Genomic DNA, 19,965 nt, shown 5'->3' with positions numbered 1-19,965 from the left:
AATACTCCAGTCCTCAAAGGTGTCACCCAAATCGCACTTGCTTCCTCACAGCTCCCAAATCTCCAGCTGCCCGTCTGAGTATGAGGTAGAACAGATGGTTGAGTCTGCAGAGCTGTTTACTCATACTATAGCCTGGGAATCAGAGGTCGACTCCAGCGCTTCTGTGAATCCAGACGAGGAAATGATCTGCACTGATGCCCAGAATCTTTATGAGTCGGATCCAGGACCAGACGCAGAAGGTTCTGACCATAATGTAGACCCTCATTCCCAAACTGTAACTCCTGTTGGTGGAGACAATGAGGAAGACGATGATAAGACTCAAATACCTGATTGGAGCGACAACTTTAGTTTTTTGTCAGGGCAGGAACAGGTTGGCTCTGAGGACGACGGGTGTGATAACGCACAGGGTGATGATGATGAGGTCGGAGATCCCACTTACTGTCAACCCACAGTCAGCCAAGAGATGAGGTCAGCAGAGGAGGTGGAGGAAGATGCTAGTGACGACGAGGTCAGGTTGCGCCTTCCTGGACAGAGACGTAGTACTGGAAGCACGTCAACAACTGCATCCTCAAACACAACTCTGCCTCTCACCACAAGTCGTGGTGGCTCTTCAGGTCGCATGGGTGCTAAGCCTTGCATAGCCTGGGCATTTTTTCAGATCGATAAAGATGACCCAACTCGTGTTATCTGTAACATTTGTCAGCAAAAGCTAAGTAGAGGCCAAAAAATACATAGTTTGAGTACTTCATGCATGAACCGGCACATGGACATGAAGCATAAGTTGCAGTGGGAAGCTCAGTGTGCTACAATGCGGTCTAGCCGGCCGGGCCAACCACCGTCTGCCATATCTTGTGCATCCGCGGCCTCTTCATCCTCTGTGACTGGGGGGACAGCAGTCACACCTGTTTTGGGGCGCAGACCTGCCACCTCTTTACCCGCAACAGCCAGCGTGATTGGCAGGTCATCATTTTCTTTGGAGGTGGTAACACCAGCTGGTCTTGAGCGCTGTCCGACATCGATAGCACCACCTTTGGATCAAGGCAACCTAACATGTCCGCCTGCATCTTCCTCACAGACCGGCAGTTTGCCGGGGACACCCTTATCAACCCCGTCTAAGCACAATAGCCAGCCCTCGGTCCCTCAGATGTGGACAAGTAAAAGACCATTTCCTCCTAGCCATGAGAAAGCTAAGAGGTTGAATTTCACCATCTGCAAGCTCTTGGCTACAGAAATGCTGCCTTTCCGCCTGGTGGACACAGAGGATTTTCGAGACCTTATGTCCGTCGCAGTGCCCCAGTACCAGATGCCCAGTCGGCACTACTTCTCAAAGAAAGGTGTGCCTGCGCTCCACCAGCATGTCGCACACAACATCACCGCTTCTTTGAGAAACTCTGTGTGTGACAGGGTGCATTTCACCACAGACACTTGGACGAGTAGGCATGGACAGGGGCGTTACATGTCGCTGACTGGGCACTGGGTAACTATGGTGACAACAGGACAAGGGGCTGCTGTCCAAGTCTTGTCGTCCCCACGAGTTGTGCGTCAATCCTCTTTATGTCAAAGTTCCACCACTGCTTCTGCCTCCTCAACCTCCTCTCGGTCTTCCACCTGCACCCAAAGCCTGTCTGGTCATGCCACAAGCTTTCTAACTGCGCAGAAGGGATCCTGCACACCTCCTTACTATGCTGGCAGTAGGGCTCAACGTCATCAGGCGGTTTTTACATTGAAATGTCTGGGAAATGTGAGTCACACAGCTGAGGAGTTGTGGTCAGCTCTGGAGAACCAATTTCATGAATGGTTGTCTCCACTGGACCTGAAACCAGGGAAGGCCGTGTGCGACAATGCTGCAAACCTGGGTGCGGCCCTTCGCCGGGGCAATGTCACACACGTGCCTTGTATGGCTCACGTGTTGAACCTGGTTGTCCAGCAATTTTTAGCCCACTATCCCAGACTAGATGGCCTTCTGCAGAGGGCACGGTCGCTGTGTGCTCACTTCCGCCGTTCGCATCCCGCAGCTCAGCGACTTACATCTCACAGAAGTCGTTGGGCCTGCCACTTCACCGGCTAAAATGCGATGTGCCTACCCGGTGGAATTCAACTCTGCACATGTTGCAGCGACTGTGGCAGCACTGACAAGCCCTGGTGCAATACGTTCTGACGTATAGCCTGGGCCAACGAGATTCAGAGGTGGGGCAAATCACGCTGGAGGAGTGGTCTCAGATCAGGGACCTATGCACCCTTCTGCACAGTTTTGAAATGGCGACGAAGATGTTTAGTGCTGACGATGCCATTATCAGCATGACTATTCCGGTGATTTACATGCTGGAGCACATGTTAAACAGAATTCGGAGTCAGGTGGTGGCACAAGAGGAGGTGGAGGAAGTAGAGGAGGAGGAGTTGTATGCGGAAGGGCTAACATCTGCAAGGTCCAGACGGTCGGCAGCACCAAGGCGGCAGGCATGTGAGGGTGGGGGAGATGGTTTTACCAGGGCGCATGGTAGCAGCCAAACTAGTGAGGAAGGTGCAGGAGCCCAGGAAGAAGTGGAGGACGAACTGATGGAAGACTCATCAGATGAGGGAGACCTTGATCACATTTCTGTTGTGCGAGGTTGGGGGGAGAGGACAGAGGAAGGAAGCATGATTGTTACCTCGCCACCAACACAACAGGGACTTGGTGCTCCTGGATGCGCAACACACATGAGTGCCTTCTTGCTGCACTACCTGCAGCATGACCCTCGAATTGTGAGAATTAGAAATAATCCTGACTACTGGGTTGCCACACTGTTAGATCCCCGGTACAAAAGTAAATTTGCAGAAATTATTCCTGCCATAGAAAGGGATGCACGCATGCAGGAGTATCAGCAGAGACTGTTGCAGAATCTTACATGTGCTTTTCCACAAAATACCAGTGGTGCACGTAGTGAATCTCACAGTTCCAACTTGCCAACCGTGGTCTGTATGGAATTGTTCAATAAAGGGCCCAAAACTAAGATAACATAGATGGGAGAGGTCTCTATGAATAGGAATTCCTAAGTATTTGATACCCTGTGAGGGCCAGGCAAAGGGAAAGTTGGACTGGATGGAATCTTATATGGATTTAGGGAGGGAGACATCGAGGGCCTCAGACTTCGCTGCATTGATTTTAAAATTTTACCATGTAACAAAGTGATCTATTTCAGCCATAACAGCAGGGATGGATATATGTGATTGAGTGATATATACTAGGACATCATCAGCAAATAGAGAGCACTTGTACTCGGTGCCTCCCACCTCAATCCACCTAATATTGGGGTTATGGCGAATTGATGAGAGCAGGTGCTCCGTCACTAGGATGTATAAGAGAGGGGACAGAGGACATCCCTGCCTTGTCCCATTGGTGATTGTGAAAGGTGATGAAAATGTTCTGACGCACCCCCTGGGCCTTGGGACACCCGGAGCCGGACCCTTTTTGGTGGATGCTGGTGGTTGTAGTCTTCGTGGCGGCGATCCGGTTCCGTGGCTCAGGGCGGTCAAACCAGTGGCGGAACTATTTATGTGGTTTTGATGTTTAAATGTCCGACTACGCCACCCGTGGATTGCGGTCAGAGTGAACCGCCGCTACAGGGCAGACCGCTAAGGCTGGTGTTGTGGGTGCAGCAGAGCGTAGCATAACTCCCCACGGGAGGAGTATAGCCTCAGGGCAGTGTATGCGGAGGATGGGGGTGATGGTGCAGGGCAGCAGCAGTAACGACACGGAGTCAGTGATGCAGTTCAGGGCCTTTACTCACAGTTCTTATTATCCAGACCACGTCTGCAGGTAACGGCTGCCCACGTCGTACTGTGCTCACCAGGTGAGGGGCTCAGACAACTCCCAGATAACTTTGGAGCGCTTCACAGGACCCCCTTTGTGTGTCCTTTGTCTGGCCTTTCTTACCAACACTTCTGTCCGGCTGCCTCGGGCCTCCTCTTGGTAAACTTGGCGCCAGTTTCCCTGACCCTATGTGGTGCCTTCCTAGCGGGTGGAGCAAGGGGCTGCGCCACATAAAATGTCAGAGCCTCCGGTTTCTAGCTGAGGGTCGTTTCCTGCCTCCACTAGTTCGGGGACCGGTCTCCCCCTTTGGCCTGACCCCTCCACGCAGGTGGATTCGGGTGTGCGGTGGCGACTCGCCCGTCCGCACCCCTGGGATCCCTTCATTCCTCGTTCCTGGAGCCTTCTCCGCTCCTCTTCCTTCCTTCTCCCTCTTGCAGGCCTGGGCCTCTGTTACTAGGCCCGCCTCCGGAGCAGAGCTCATGCAGAGCCCCTGCTCCCTGCCACTTCTGCTCAGACTTCTCTGCACTGAACTAAGATGGTGCCCACCTTTTATACTCCCTTCTCAATGCACCCAGGAACTGCTTCCTCCCTGCTCCTGCACTGCAGGGTTCCCCTTCCTCAGTGTTCCCTCCCCCCACTCCAGCCAGGGACAGGGACTGTCGTGCCCATCTCAGGGGCATATTGGTCGCCCTGCCCCACGGCAATGTGGTGTAATGCATGCAGGTGTCGGGTCCTGATCCACACTCCATCCTTATCTGAGAGTGAGATATCACACCTCTGGGTGAGGTGCAATACGTCTGTAGCAACCGAGCCCTCGGTGCTACAGTTCCATTTATCTTCAGCCTAGGTGACGTATTGTGATACAGGGCCGTGATTTTGGCTATAAAAGGGTCCCCTAGACCCCTACCCCAAGCTTTTTAAGAGAATCATATATGGCGTGCCAGGAGACTCTATGGAATGCTTTCTCAGCATCCAACGAGAGTATCTACTTACAAATTTTTAACTGCATCTAGCCCAGGAAATACTTTGTGCCTAGTAGCAGTGTCTGCTAGTCAGCGGCTTATCCCAGCTGTTAAGCAAGCTACACCACCTGTAGTTTAGACAATTAATTTTTTCAAAGGAAATGCTTCGGGACCATGGGATACTCAGTGAAGAGCATCGGGAGGCACCCCAAGGCATAGGGGCTGGGACTGGCAGTAGGATGCCTTGCGGTGGACAGCCGAGCTCGATCCTTATAAAAGCTTTTTAACTGCAGCAGCTTTAGTGGACGCTACTGGAGCTGGAATTACGCGGCTGCTGGCATGAGACTTGCCCTCCAATAGATCCTTGTAAATGGATTTAAAGTGTATTCATTCAAATTAGAGAGACAATTTAAATTAAAAAGCTTAGAGCTGCCTCCACCACAGGGGGGCTCGCTCGACCCACCAGCGGACAGGCACCAGTATTGGGAGAGGGGGGCTGGCCATCAGGGTTCACCGCGGCTCTGGCACAAACCCGGCGACACGGAGGTGGCACGGGCAGGAGCGGACTGGCCGTGTCGGCTTCTCACTTTTTGGATTTTAGAAGGGCATGACATGCCTATATCTGTGTCTCCCCCTCCTTTTACTCCTCCACCTCTTTTATTTTCGCATGACTATATGTACTTGTCACTTTTCCATGTGTTAGTTGTGTCTTCTGAGCAGTTTGTCAGCTTTTGGACAACTTTGAAGGTGTTTTCTATGTGTTTCTATGTGTTTTTGTTTGCCTGCCATTGGTTTTAACGGTGTTCGAAGGTGTTCGACGAACAGTTCGACGAACAGTTCGGCGAACACACGGGTGTTCGACGAACCGAACCGAACTCGAACACTACGGGGGTGGCTCAACACTAACCGTGACCAGATCACATAGTGACCGAATACTACAATACTGATCATTAATAAAAAAAAACAGAATACTAATATTACCATAAGTACCATTATACACAGAACCTCTGTATATAGTATACAGTTTATAGCTTCCCACACGGCAATAGATTTAAAGTGAACCTGCATCCGAGGACGCACGTTCACTGAATCGGCAGAATGCTGCCACTTTGGCCTGTTGAGCAGAAGAATGGGGGCCAGATTGGGCCCCCTCTGCTCATCGGGCCCCATACGCCAATAAGGGCAGTAATGGCTTGATGGCGACCTTGCTTATTACTATATAAAATGACACGCTGGATTTGCAAAATGGGGCTTGCTCATTAAAGCCAAAATTGGCTCACTAAGGGGTTGAAAATATGAATTAGAGAAAAGCATTCAGTTTTGGGCTGATGAAGTTGATGATGACAGAGTGGAATATTGAAACATGAAGCTATGATTCACATCCTCTACCCAGCATGTTTTTTAAGGTGCAGCTAAAACTGAGCAATCTTAACCCTGGAACCTGTCGATCATATTTTAGTTACATATTCATACATATTCATAGGGTATGGTAGACCCCAAAGACTGTTTCTTCTACATAGCCACATAATGTAAGTATTATTCTCAGTATTGCTTACAATGGTATAATTGGCCTTAATGTATTGCCTAACATCCATACTTTTTAGAAAATTACACATTTTAAGATGTCTTCACAAAAAATACAATATAATGATCTTATTAGAAAATTGAAGAGATAAAAATGGCAGCACTTTATAAATATCGCCCAAAGAAAAAGAATGAAAACAAAAAGAAATTATCTACACTACTTTTAGTAATATTACATTACACAAATATTCTTCTTCAAGACAATAGTCCTGTAATATCCTCATTTGTAAAATAATTGTCATGATCGCCAAAAAATAATATGTTGCAAAATATCTTACCTATAATCAGTTATTAGGGTCTCATAAAGCTCATTATTAGATTTTGGAAAACTTTATAGCAGAAAATTATAACACCACAAACACTTCAAGGATAAAGCTTCAAATAAATTCTCACAAAGAACCATCCTCGTGCTATGCAGCATGCGCAACGGATATGAAGAGAGCGTGGGGTTTCCCAGACCCCATTAACAGGTTGTATTGTACGTGCACACAGCATCTTTTTCAAATGGATTCCACCTGAAAAGCAATAAATGCCAAAAGGAATGAACATGTACACAGCAATGTCAAAACGACTTGCTGTGAATATGTTCCATATTTTCAAACTTCTTTAAACCACTTCAGACTTCAAAAGAAGTGACCTGACCATTTCTCAGGAGGATTCTTTTTGGAATCTTATAAATAAAATTTTAAAAAAAGGCCGCCAAAAAACGATGCAGAAGAAGTCAAAGGAGACACTTCGAGAAAGAAGCTGTGCTGATTCTAAAAAATACTATGGCTGATTCATCAAAACTTTTATGCCAGAAAACTGGCGTAAAAACTTGGAAAAAAAAATTTGCACAACCTCCTATTGTGCTAAAATGTTGCAACTTTTGTAATTTTCAAGCTAGTTTGAATCAGCTCTGCCAAAATGGGAAGGAGGAGGCGTAGCCACGCCGGCTCTTCAAATTCATCAAGAGTGCCAACATTTTGTACAACAGAAATGCTGACTGGACAGGGGCGTAGCAGAAGTTCTAATTGGGCACCCCCCCCCCCCCCAAATGTAAAAATTTAAATAATTGTCGGGGTCACAGAAGAGCAGATCTCACAACCTTTCAGCCTTTACATAGTAATTTTCCTCCTGCTGAAGTCCTAGATCCCTTTTTCATTGCCCATAAAGTATGATGCCAACAAATGTCCCCCAGACACAGTATGATACCCCCATGGTGAATTCCTCCACATGCGCAGTATAATGACCCTACTGTACCCCACCTCAACTCCCAGGGTAAAGTATGATGACACCAACACAGTATGATCCCCCAACTGCCCCACACCGCTCCACACTCGAGTATAATGCACTCGCCATGGTCCTCCACACAGTATAAGACACTTGCCATGGTCCTCCACACAGTATAAGGCACTCGCCATGGTCCTCCACGCTGTACAATGCACTCTCCGTGGTCCTCCACACAGTACAATGCACTCCCCCATGGTCCTCCACACAGTACAATGCACTCCCCCATGGTCCTCCACACAGTACAATGCACTCTCCCATGGTCCTCCACACAGTACAATGCACTCCCCCATGGTCCTCCACACAGTACAATGCACTCCCCCATGGTCCTCCACACAGTACAATGCACCCCCCCTTGGTCTTCCACACAGTACAATGCACTCCCCCATGGTCCTCCACACAGTACAATGCACTCCCCCATGGTCCTCCACACAGTACAATGCCTTCTTACAATGCCTTCTTCAGACCCAGAGAAGGAATGATGGGAGAGAGAGTGTCACATGATGCTCCCTCCTCCAGGTTTTCGTGGGCCCCGGACGAAAGAGTCTCAGTGGCCCCTTTAACACATCCAACCATTCATGATGCACAGATACAGCAGAGAAATTATAGATATAGATATAGTACAATGCCAAAAATTTCACTGACTTCTTACATTACATGAGTGATATCTATTGTAAATTCTACAATAGCTCAGAAACCGGCGAATCCTCACAGCGCACAGTGCAGACCGGGCACTATAGTCCCCATACAATATTATAGCACCGCTAAGTCCTCCATACAATATTATGGGCACCACATAGTCCTCCATACAGTATTATGAGCCCCATATAATGCTCCATACAAAATACTGGATCCAATATAATGCACCATAGAGAATACTGCCTGGTCCCCATGTAATGCCCCATGCAGGCTGGGCCCCATGTAATGCCATATGCAGGCTGGGCCCCATGTAATGCCCCATGCAGGCTGGGCCCCATGTAATGCCCCATGCCTCCTGGGCCCCACACAGAGCCCCCCCCACAAGCCCGCTGCATCCCCCCTGAGGCCCACACAAGCCTGCTGCATCCCTCCGGGGCCCCCACAAGCCTACAGCACCCCCCAGAGCCCCCAAAAGCCTGCAGCATCCCCCCAGAGCCCCCACAAGCCCGCAGCATCCCCCCCAGAGCCCCCACAAGCCCGCAGCATCCCCCCCAGAGCCCCCACAAGCCCGCAGCATCCCCCCCCAGAGCCCCCACAAGCCCGCAGCATCCCCCCCAAAGCCCCCACAACCTTGCAGCATCCCCCCCAGAGCCCCCACAAGCCTGCAGCATCCCCCCCAGAGCCCCCACAAGCCCGCTGCATCCCCCCGGGGCCCCCACAAGCCTGCTGCATCCCTCCAGGGCCCCCACAAGCCCACAGCATCCCCCCCAGAGCACCCACAAGGCCACAGCATCCCCCCAAGGGCCCCCACAAGCCCATAGCATCCCCCCCAGGGCCCCACAAGCCCGCAGCATCCCCCCCAGGGCCCCACAAGCCCGCAGCATCCCCCCAGAGCACCCACAAGCCCACAGTATCCCCCCCAGGGTCCCACAAGCCCACAGCATCCCCCCCAGGGCCCCACAAGCCCGCAGCATCCCCCCAGAGTACCCATAAGCCCGCAGCATCTCCCCCAGGGCCCCACAAGCTCGCAGCATCCCCCCTAGAGCCTCCACAAGCCCGCAGAATCCCCCTTAGGGCCACCACAAGCCAGCTGCATCCCCCTCAGAGCCCTCACAAGCCCGCAGCATCCCCTTAGGGCCCCCACAAGCACGCATTATCCCTGCATTATTCCCCAGAGCCCCCTAAGATCTCCACAAGCATTAATTAACCCCACCAGACCTCCCTCCAGCATTAATCCCCCCAAATCCCTCACAGTATCAAGCCCCCTCACCCCAAAAACAACAAGAAGAAAAGACATCAGACCAGCAATTAATAGAACAATCTCCTGTTTCTCAGCTTAGGATACTGACCTCCTCCTGCAGCTTCACCGGCAGCTCTGTCTCTGCATGAGACTCTGGCGTCTGGTGCTGAACTAGAACATGCCCCCGGAAATGACATCATACCTGAAAGGAGCTCATACATTCTAGCGTCTAGGGCACGGGAAGAGGTAAGTATTGTGCCGACCGGGGCCCTGAGCAGGCGGGGGGGTCAATAGCGCACCGGGATGCCCGACGGCGAGTAAGCCCCCCCCGCCTGCTCAGGGCCCAGCCACTTGCCTAGGTGCAGGAGGGGGACCCGATGCGGGGGTACACAGTGCAGGCGACTGCTATGGGGCCCCCCCAGCTCACGGGCCCCATAGCAGTCGCGTGGCCTGCCGCCATTGGCAGGACGCCACTATGACTGGAATACCTGACTGGAAAAACATTTCTGGCACAGCGCACGAAGGCACATTTTACTCAGAAGATGTACCAAATTCATTAAGTGGAGTGCGCCTCTTAATGAATTTGGCACCTACGCTAGTCTTGATGAATCGGCCCCACTGTGTGCACATACCATAAGGTACCAGTTTAGTTTCAGAGGGTAGCATAACAAAATGTTCATAAGGATTGAAGATTGATTTGTATTTCTCATGCATGGATGTTAATAAATGTTATTATAAGCTACAAAATGCTGGTAATGAAATGATATATTGAGTGTAGAAACAAGATCCTGGCATATGTTTTTAGGCTGTGGCTATATGGGTGAGACAGCTGTGTACACACCAACAGGTTGCACCATTTTGTCGCCAAGTTCTGCATAATTATAGCCTTCATTACATTAATTGTGTTGCTTGGAAACAAGCATTGTCCGTTTAGCTCTTTCCTAATATACATAGCATATTGCAATAATTATGTATATGACAGCCATATATCGAAGAACACAATGAAGTGTATGCTGCCATGGTGGCCCTCTGTAAACCCTGTTGACTGGTCAGAAATGGTAAATAAGCTGACATACATTTCAGTCTTTTTGGTTCTAATGGTATCAGACACATGTGGTCAAAATTGTTGGTACCCCTCGTTTAATGAAAGAAAAACCCACAATGGTCACAGAAATAACTTGAATATGACGAAAGTGATAATAAATTAAAAATGTATGAAAATGAACAAATGAAAGTCAGTCATTGCTTTTCAACCCTGCTTCCACAGAATTTAAAAAAAAATTAAACTAATGAAATAGGCCTGGACAGAAATGATGGTACCCCTGAAAATAATGTGACAACAGGGACATGTTAAATCAAGTTGTGTCCACAAATTAGCATCACATGTGTCTACAATATTGTAATCAGTCAGTGGGGCTGTATATAGGGCTACAGATACTCACTGTGCTGTTTGGTGACATGGTGTGTACCACACTCAACATGAACCAGAGGAAGTAAAGGAAAGAGTTGTCTCAGGAGATTAGAAAGAAAATTATAGAAAAGCATGTTAAAGGTAAAGGTTATAAGACCATCTCCAATCAGCTTGATGTTCCTGTGACTACAGTTGAACATATTATTCAGAAATTTAAGATCCATGGGATTGTAGCCAACCTCCCTGGACGTGGCCGTAGGAGGAAAATTGATGACTAATCAAAGAGATGGATAATACGAATGGTAACAAAAGAGCCCAGGATAACTTTTAAAGAGATTAAAGGTGAACTTCAAGCTCAAGGAACATCAGTGTCAGATCGCACCATCCGTCGTTGTTTGATCCATAGTGGATTTCATGCGAGACGACCAAGGAGAACACCATTGTTGAAAAAAAATCATAAAAAAGCCAGACTGGAATTTGCCAAACTACATGTTGACAAGCCACAAAGCTTCAGGGAGAATGTCCTATGGACAGATGACACAAAAATGGAAGTTTTTGGCAAGTCACATCAGCTCTATGTTCACAGATGGAAAAATGAAGCATATCAAGAAAAGAACACTGTCCCTACTGTGAAACATGGAGGAGGCTCTGTTATGTTCTGGGGCTGCTTTACTGCATCTGGAACAGGGTGTCTTGAATCTGTGCAGTGTACAATGAAATCTCAAGACTATCAAGGGATTCTTGAGAGAAGTGTGCTGCCCAATGTCAGAAAGCTTGGTCTCAGTCGCAGGTCATGGGTCTTGCAACAGGACAATGACCCAAAACACACAGCAAAAAGCACCCAAGAATGGCTAAGAGGAAAACATTGGACTATTCTGAAGTGGCCTTCTATGTGCCCTGACCTAAATCCTATTGAGCATCTTTGGAAAGAGCTGAAATATGCTGTCTGGAAAAGGCAACCTTCAAACACGAGACAACTGGAGCAGTTTGGGCCAAAATACCTGTCGAGAGTTGCAGAAGTCTCATTGACGGTTACAGGAATCGTTTTATTGCAGTGATTGCCTCTAAAGGTTGTTCAACAAAATATTAAGTTAAGAGTACCATCATTTCTGTCCAGGCCTATTTCATGAGTTTCATTTTTTTTTAAATTCTGTGGAAGCAGGGTTGAAAAGCAATGACTTACTTTCATTTGTTAATTTTCAAATATTTTTAATTTATTATTACTTTTGTCATATTCAAGTTATTTCTGTGACCATTGTGGGTTTTCCTTTCATTAAACGAGGGGTACCAACAATTTTGACCAAGTGTGTATGCGCTTTTTTCTACTTGTAATTGGCTAACAAAGCCTACTGAGGAGTGGAGTGCTGTACTACTATAAAAGAATTGTCTTATTTATGCCCCTTGGTTGTCACTTGATGCATTAATATGTGCCATCTGATGCTTTAATATGACATATTACAGATGCTCTAATTTCAGTTTTGCTAACAGTCGAATTTGAAAGGAAAAGTAGATCTTATAAAGTCTAGCCAAGAACTAAACTCTGAGATTATTAAAATATCTGCATCACTGCATCCCAGGACAGTTAGCAATTAAAATGTTATTCCCAAGATATTAAGTTACCCCCTAGCCATAAAATATGGAATAAGTTACTGATTGCTGGTGGTCCAACTGCTTGGAACTTCAGCGATCATGAGAATGGGGCTCTGGAACCTGCAAATCAGGCTCTGCGGAGGTGGAGCTCCACTCCATAGATTGTCTATGGGACTGCCGGAAATAGTCATGTACTGTGTGATAGATGCTCGAGTGTTCTTGTGCGTATGTCCTGTGTAACTCTATTCCAAAGTCAAAATGACTGCGCAGTGACTATTGCCATTATTACAGACACACAGCTGCAATAGTTGTAAGTCGCAACCAGACACCTGGAGCGAAGCTAGAAGATTTCAACCCTTCTATCTTTATTGATCACCATATGCATAGTACTAAATGATGGCAATTTATAAAATGTTTGAAAACCTAATGCTGTTTGCTATATTACTCCAAATAGTTATGTTGCTCTTGTGATCACTGAACATCCTGTACTACACCAGAGCCATTGGGTCTTGCTCTACCTCAATCATCTCTAATTACGATAAACGGTATAATACAGGATTGTTTTAACATGGCGCCTCTGCTAAGACATCCGATGCTACATGGTAAAACTGTATGGTAAGAAATATATTTCAAATTATAATGTATCTGGAGTTTTTTGGGATATTTTGTTAGATAAAAACAAAAAGAAAATCTAAAAAAATAAATATAGTAAAGAAAAAGGTAAGTAATACATTGATATAGTCAAAACCAACCTTACCCTTGACACTAACCATGGCCAGAAAAACTGCAATAAAATGCAATGAATATAGAGATCAATATGGAAACCTAACAATTAGAATTAATAATTATTAAACATATTCTTTGTAAAATGTGGTTACCAAAGGGTTAAACAACATCTAACCCTATAGTGCTCTAGGCTGGTCACATTGTTTATTCTTGCATGTATAAGAGAATAAAGCAGTATCTATCTAGACCTCTAGATTGTAGTCACGGAATGCGGTGGGACTACGATCAGTAGTGAAGCAGATTAACATTGACTGCTGCTCCTGTGTGTTGCCCATGACTAGAATAGAATTGCTTCTATTTCACGCTGATAACTGTCGTGTGTCACAGCTGCACAATGTGACATGATACACATGGGCTCATGCTGTGCCTTTTAACACTACAGTATGCTTCCACGCTTCACTTCTGCCCATCTTCTCAATGTGCCCGCATGTTCCTTAAGCATTCATATTTTTTATACAGTTTTTTCAATTTTCGATCTGCTGCATGGCCTCATCAGTGTGTGGCTGGGCACAGCTGCTTGGCACGAGGGCATCAGGAGCTCAGCCTCTAGGAACATTGAAAGAATGTGCCTGCAAGGAGCATGGGCACAGCTGGAGCACACAGCATGAGTCAAGAGACTACAAGTAGTAGAAGAAGGATATATAAATGCTGAGGCCAATTATGTTATTCTGTAGATACATAAAAATTACACTATCAAAGAAAAATCAGAATTGTAATTGAATTTAAAACAAACAGAATAAACCACCAGACCTGCAGATCTTACGTGAGGCACCAAGCTTAGCTATGGTTTAAAATGTAAATAGCCTACAGATTCTCCGTACACAAGCTGCAGAGCGGTATAACATACTGTATATATTCCTACAGAAAAGTTATGTCACATTGCCAAGGAATAAAAAATGATAACTTTATTGAAAAAATATTATTCAAACTTTACATAATATCATCATAAAAGAAGAATCAGGTAATTATAGTACAAATAGACGGGCATGCGTTGGTATGAGTACCAAATGTAAACCAATGGATCAATGGCAATAGTAGATAAAATGTAAGGAAAAGTTAATGCATAATAGCAGAGAGCACAAATGCTATATCTCTATATCAATGATAATAGAAGATAGTAAAGACATGATCACATATATAATATATGAGGTATAGTTACCCAAAATAAATCGGACGGCCGCACCCCGACGCGCATTCCACCTACTGCTTTTTCATGGGGTTATATGCAGGATGAAAGTCAAGGAACAGGGGGAGTGATTACAGTACACTCATTGTGTAGTCAGCATTCAATGTTCCCAGCCATGACACTGACCCGATGACTGGAAGTGAACTGCTGTAGGGAAAATAGAACTTCAAATTAGAAAGCCACCTTTCCAATTAGAAAGCGATATATATATATTCAAGGGTATTTACCTGCAGATTACCACTGCAGATAAATACCATTCTTTCTGCTGACAGGTTCCTTCTAATATAACGTTGATCTCACTTTTGCAGCTAAAGAATCTTCCATTCTTCTAGGAAGGCTTTCTCCAGTATTTTTTAGTTTCTCTGATGAGCATTTGCAAGGTTAAAAACTGTTGTTGAAGAGAGCGCCTGGCTCATAATCTCCATCCTATTTTATCCAAAGGCGTTTGTTTGGATGGAGGTCAAGGCTTTGTGCATACCGGTCAAGTTCTTCTACACCATGAACAAGAGAATAGCAATACACTAATGATGAGCACACCTAAAAATTTATAAAATTATTGAACAAAAAACAATACAAGACAACAAAAACATTAAAACAATGTAAACGTAAGAGGATGTGACAATAATCATGAAGATCCCCAGCACTGTGCGTCATTGGTGCAAGAAGTCTGCCACCAACCGTCCAATCGGGACCATGCGGAACCAACCGGAAGAGGAAGAGTTTCAGGGAGAGTGAGCTTGGATGTAGCACCTAGTCAGGTGCATTGATGATGGAGTTCTTCAGTACAAAAGGTCTGCGCGCCAAACCGGAGCGGGTTTTGGAGCCAAGAGAGAGCGGTCCAGACATGCACAGGAGAAGACGCCGCAGCTAGAGTGACAGGTCTCAGTAAGAAGGGTGACCCAAGTGGCACCAGATGAGACCCGGCGTACAGACTACGCCGGTCAAGGCCCGAAGACCCGATCTGTGCCGGTCAAGACCCGGAGTTCAGACTACACCAGTCAAGACTCGAATCCCAGACTAGTGGCAGCAAGATCCAGAGCCCAGACGACGCCAGTCAAGAGCCGGAGACCAGCCCTCATTCCCCCAGACCTGGGAGACACCCACTGTTTATCAAGCATCAAAAATCCATGAGGAGACTCTGCCTGGAAGAGGACACCTGTGGTGGTGGGCGGGAGACACGAGTGAGGCGGGCCGTCGCTTCCAGCACTGACGTATGGTAAAGGAGTTGGCCTGGGCTAGGACAACAGTCAGGGTGGGGGTCAATTGAAGTGAAGGAGGCCCAGAGTACTTTGGTAGACTATCAGGAGGACTTGTGGCCTAGCAGGAAAAACCGGCGACCCCCGCGAGGGCTATTATCAGAGGAGGAGCCGGCATGTTAGCTCCCCTGTGAACGGGTGTACAACCCCTGTTAGAAGGTTAAGAGAATAATCAATAAGAGACTTCTTATATACTCCTTGTATATTCTGTATTGTATAATTCACTTTGGATTGTTCTGTTTCACATTGTTTAACTGTTGCTATAACTACGGCAATTCCCCGCCATATCTATCTGCGTGTTGCATCCATCACCTGTTTTACATAAACACACTGAAAACCACTATATAAGGTGGAAAAGGAGGCAAATGCAAACAACATTTACAATAAATGCATTACAAAAGTGTAAGTACAAGATACAGCACAAAGTACACCGATATTGAGAAATCTGTACAAATAACAGTAAGAGGCAGAAATAATGACCAATGGACCCAAGTAAGATCTACATCCCTGTGTTCAACCAGTGTAGCGCTGGTTGTAGCACAAGTAATACAGGGCCAGTGCAGGAGCCAAAAACAAAATATGTCACGATATACAAATGACGTCTAAATACACATCAAGTGTGGCCAGACTGAACCCAAACAGACTTAACAAAGTGCAAAGATAGCTATTGTAAAAAAAAAATGTAAGAAAAGCCTAACTATGTAATGCAATTAGAATGAGGAAAGGCATAGCCCTTAGCCTAAAGTTCTTCCACATCAAACTCACCAAACCATGCCTTTGTGCAGAGCTGGTATTCGGCCGGTTTGTTTCAATTCCTCCAAACTGGTTATTTAATTTACAGCTGTTTCAGCAAACTGGGGAAGCCACAGAATCTAATCCAGATCCTCTTTTCTGGGTTCAATTGTATCTACAGTGAAGGAAATAATTATTATATTATTATATATATAATAATTATTTGATCCCTTGCTGTTTTTGTAAGTTTGCTCACTGACGAAGACATGAACAGTCTATAATTTTAAGGGTAGGTTAATTTTAACATTGAGAGATAGAGTATCCCCCCAAAAAATCAAGAAAATCACATTGTATAAATTAGATAAATTTATTTGCATTTTGCAGTGAGAAATAAGTATTTGATCCCCTACAAACCATAATGAGTTCTGGCTCTTACAGACCAGTTAGACGCTCCTAATCAACTCGTTACCTGCATTAAAGACAGCTGTCTTACATAGTCACCTGTATAAAAGACTCCTGTCCACAGACTCAATTAATCAGTCAGACTCTAACCTCTACAACATGGGCAAGACCAAACAGGATGTCAGGGACAAGATCATAGACCTGCACAAAGCTGGAATGGGCTACAAAACCATAAGTAAGACGTTGGGGGAGAAGGAGACAACTGTTGGTGCAATAGTAAGAAAACGGAAGAAATACAAAATGATTGTCAATCGACATCGATCTGGGGCAACATGTAAAATCTCACCTCATGGGGTATGAAGAAGGTGAGAGATCAGCCTAAAACTACACGGGGGGAACTTGTTAATTATCTCAAGGTAGCTGGGACCACAGTCACCAAGAAAACCATTGGTAACACATTACGCCTTAAAGGTTTAAAATCCTGCAGTGCCCGCAAGTTCCCCCTGCTCAAGAGGGCACATGTGCAGGCCCGTCTGAAGTTTGCCAATGAACACCTGGATGATTCTGTGAGTTATTGGGAGTAGGTACTGTGGTCAGATGAGACAAAAATTGAGCTCTTTGGCATTACCTCAACTCGCCGTGTTTGGAGGAAGAGAAATGCTGGGGGTGTTTCTCTGCTAAGGGCACAGGACTACTTCACCGTATCAATGGGAGAATGGATGGAGCCATCTAGCGTAAAATCCCGAGTGACAACCTCCTTCCCTCCGCAAGGACATTAAAAATGGGTCGTGTCTGGGTCTTCCAGCAAGACAATGACCCAAAACATACAGCCAAGGCAACAAAGGAATGGCTCAAAAAGAAGCACATTAAGGTCATGGAGTGGCCTTGCCAGTCTCCAGACCTTAATCCCATAGAAAACTTATGGAGGGAGATGAAGCTCTGAGTTGCCAAGCGACAGCCTCAAAATCTGAATGATTTAGAGATGATCTGCAAAGAGGAGTGGACCAAAATTCCTCCTGACATGTGCGCAACCCTCATCATCAACTACAAAAAACGTCGGACTGCCAACAAGGGTTTTGCCACCAAGTATTAAATGTTGTTTGCCAGAGGAATCAAATACTTATTTCTTACTGCAAAATGCAAAGAAATTTATCTAATTTATACAATGTGATTTTCTTAATTTTTTTGGGATATTCTATCTCTCAATGTTAAAATGAACCTACCCTTAAAATTATAGACCTTCATGTCTTTGTCAGTGGGCAAACTTACAAAAACAGCAAGGGATCAAATACTTATTTCTTTTACTGTATGTCTGTAGAGATGTATAGCAAGTGAAGCAGCAGTATAATGATGTAATGTCAGTATGCTGCTGACTTCGGGCCGCAAGAGCCTGCACCGCAGAGGTGGGAAGACAGCAGTGAAGATAAGTGCTCCTTTTTGGAGCAGAAAGCTATTTATTTTTCAGTGTTAAGAAAGAACAGCACGGACTGGTGCATAGTGGAAGGGGGACAGCATGGCCGTAGTATGATGATAGTACAGCATACAGTGTGGGAGGATTTCTGTGTGGAAAGGGGACAATGTCGGAGATTGCTATGTGGAGAGGGGACATTGTAAAGGTTTGTAAAGTGGAGAGAGTACAGCATGGAGGGACAATAGTGGAAAAGGGATAGTGTGGTTGGGCAGTTTGGAGGCTTTATATACACAGGGCACCACACTTTATAATGGTTCCCACACAGCCCTCCACACAGTATAATGGCTTCCCCACAGTCCTCCACTAAATGGAATAGCCCTCCACACAGCCCTCTATACAGTAAAATGACTGCAATACAATCCTCCACACAGTATAATGGTACCCACACAGTGTTCCACACAATAAAATGCCCCCTCACAGTATAATGGTCCCCACTAAATCCTCCACATATTATAATGGCCCCACATAGCCCTCCCACACAGTATAATGGCCCCGACAGCACCGCCACCCACAGAATATGAATGCACCCTGTAATGCAGCGACTTGCTGCCATTACCGTAATGGTCCAGGATGTGTTTTACCTGACCATGTACCTTCCCCCTCAGCTGACTGGTCACATGACTGTGACATCACACAGGTCCTTCTGCACACCAAAGGTCTGAACACTTGACTGTGACATCAGCTCAGATCCTGTCTGTGTGTGTGTGTTATAGTTTACCTGGAGCCAAGTGGGCATAGCTGCCACAGGAAAGGCTCGTGGACATTATGTGTGTGAACAGCGGTTTATGATAACATAATAAACGGCTGCATTGTGAAATACCGGAAGGACATTGCACGTGTGCTTAATTTACCCGGTGCAGCGAGTATCCCCCATTATGATGACTAGCGCTGCCTTACATGTGGTTCGAGAATGCGGGCAACTGCAGTCCGGTTGCTAGGGGCAACTGCAGTCTGGTTGCTAGAGGCAACTGCAGCCCGGTTGCTAGGGGCAACGGTACAGGACGACGAGTGTGGATAAAGCATCTTGCTGCAATTCGGCGGGGTTGCGAAGATTGTAGTCGCACTCAAATCCGGTTGTTTGCTGCAACTCGGCGGGGTTGCGAAGATTGTCATCGTACTCAAATCCGGTTGTTTGCTGCAACTCGGCGGGGTTGCGAAGATTGTCGTCGCACTCAAATCCGGTTTTGCTGCAACTCGGCGGGGTTGCGAAGATTGTCCGCGCACGCAAAACCTAGTTTGCGGTGGCTCGGTGGGTCCACGAAAATTTTTCCGGAGAGAGCGGTGTGTGAATAGTGTCCTGAGGAAATGCAGGAGCAGATAAAAATGGCTGCGAAGGGAGCAGCAACTGAGTCTGAAGCTATTGAGCGATTAGAGCGATTAAAGTGCCTGTTAAAACCACAGCAGGAATTTGAGAAACATCTACTGGACATGGTGCTGGAACCGCTGGAGCCGTGGGCAACGTATAGACTGGCGGCAGTGGACCGTTCTGTGAACTCTCCGGGGGCGCCATTGTTGTCCCAGAGTGCCCGGGGAGGTGGTAAGAGCTGTTGTGAACTGAGTCCTAAGACTATTGTTGATTTTTCTTGTAAAAATTCCCCTGCCGGTGTGGTTGTTAAAAAGGGGTGGAGTCTAAAAAGGGGCGGATTT

At 46.4% G+C, this 19,965-nt stretch overlaps 1 long non-coding RNA gene across 1 annotated transcript in view; it reads right to left on the bottom strand.

Moving 5' to 3' along the window:
• The window catches only part of LOC141252854 (uncharacterized), a 283,224-nt gene extending 268,726 nt beyond the window's left edge, over window positions 1-14,498 (bottom strand). Inside the window, exon 1 of the long non-coding RNA XR_012314132.1 lies at window positions 14,431-14,498. This is a non-coding gene — a long non-coding RNA (uncharacterized lncRNA). The remainder of the gene's footprint in view (window positions 1-14,430) is intronic.
• Between the last annotated feature and the right edge of the window lie 5,467 nt (window positions 14,499-19,965).

The sequence above is a fragment of the Phyllobates terribilis genome, unplaced genomic scaffold (genome assembly GCF_046119375.1).
Source record: "Phyllobates terribilis strain yellow unplaced genomic scaffold, ASM4611937v1 Scaffold_2__4_contigs__length_985480577, whole genome shotgun sequence".
NCBI lineage: Eukaryota > Metazoa > Chordata > Amphibia > Anura > Dendrobatidae > Phyllobates > Phyllobates terribilis.
The sequence above is the reverse complement of the archived record's forward strand: the minus strand, read 5'-3'. Positions and strand labels throughout refer to the sequence as shown.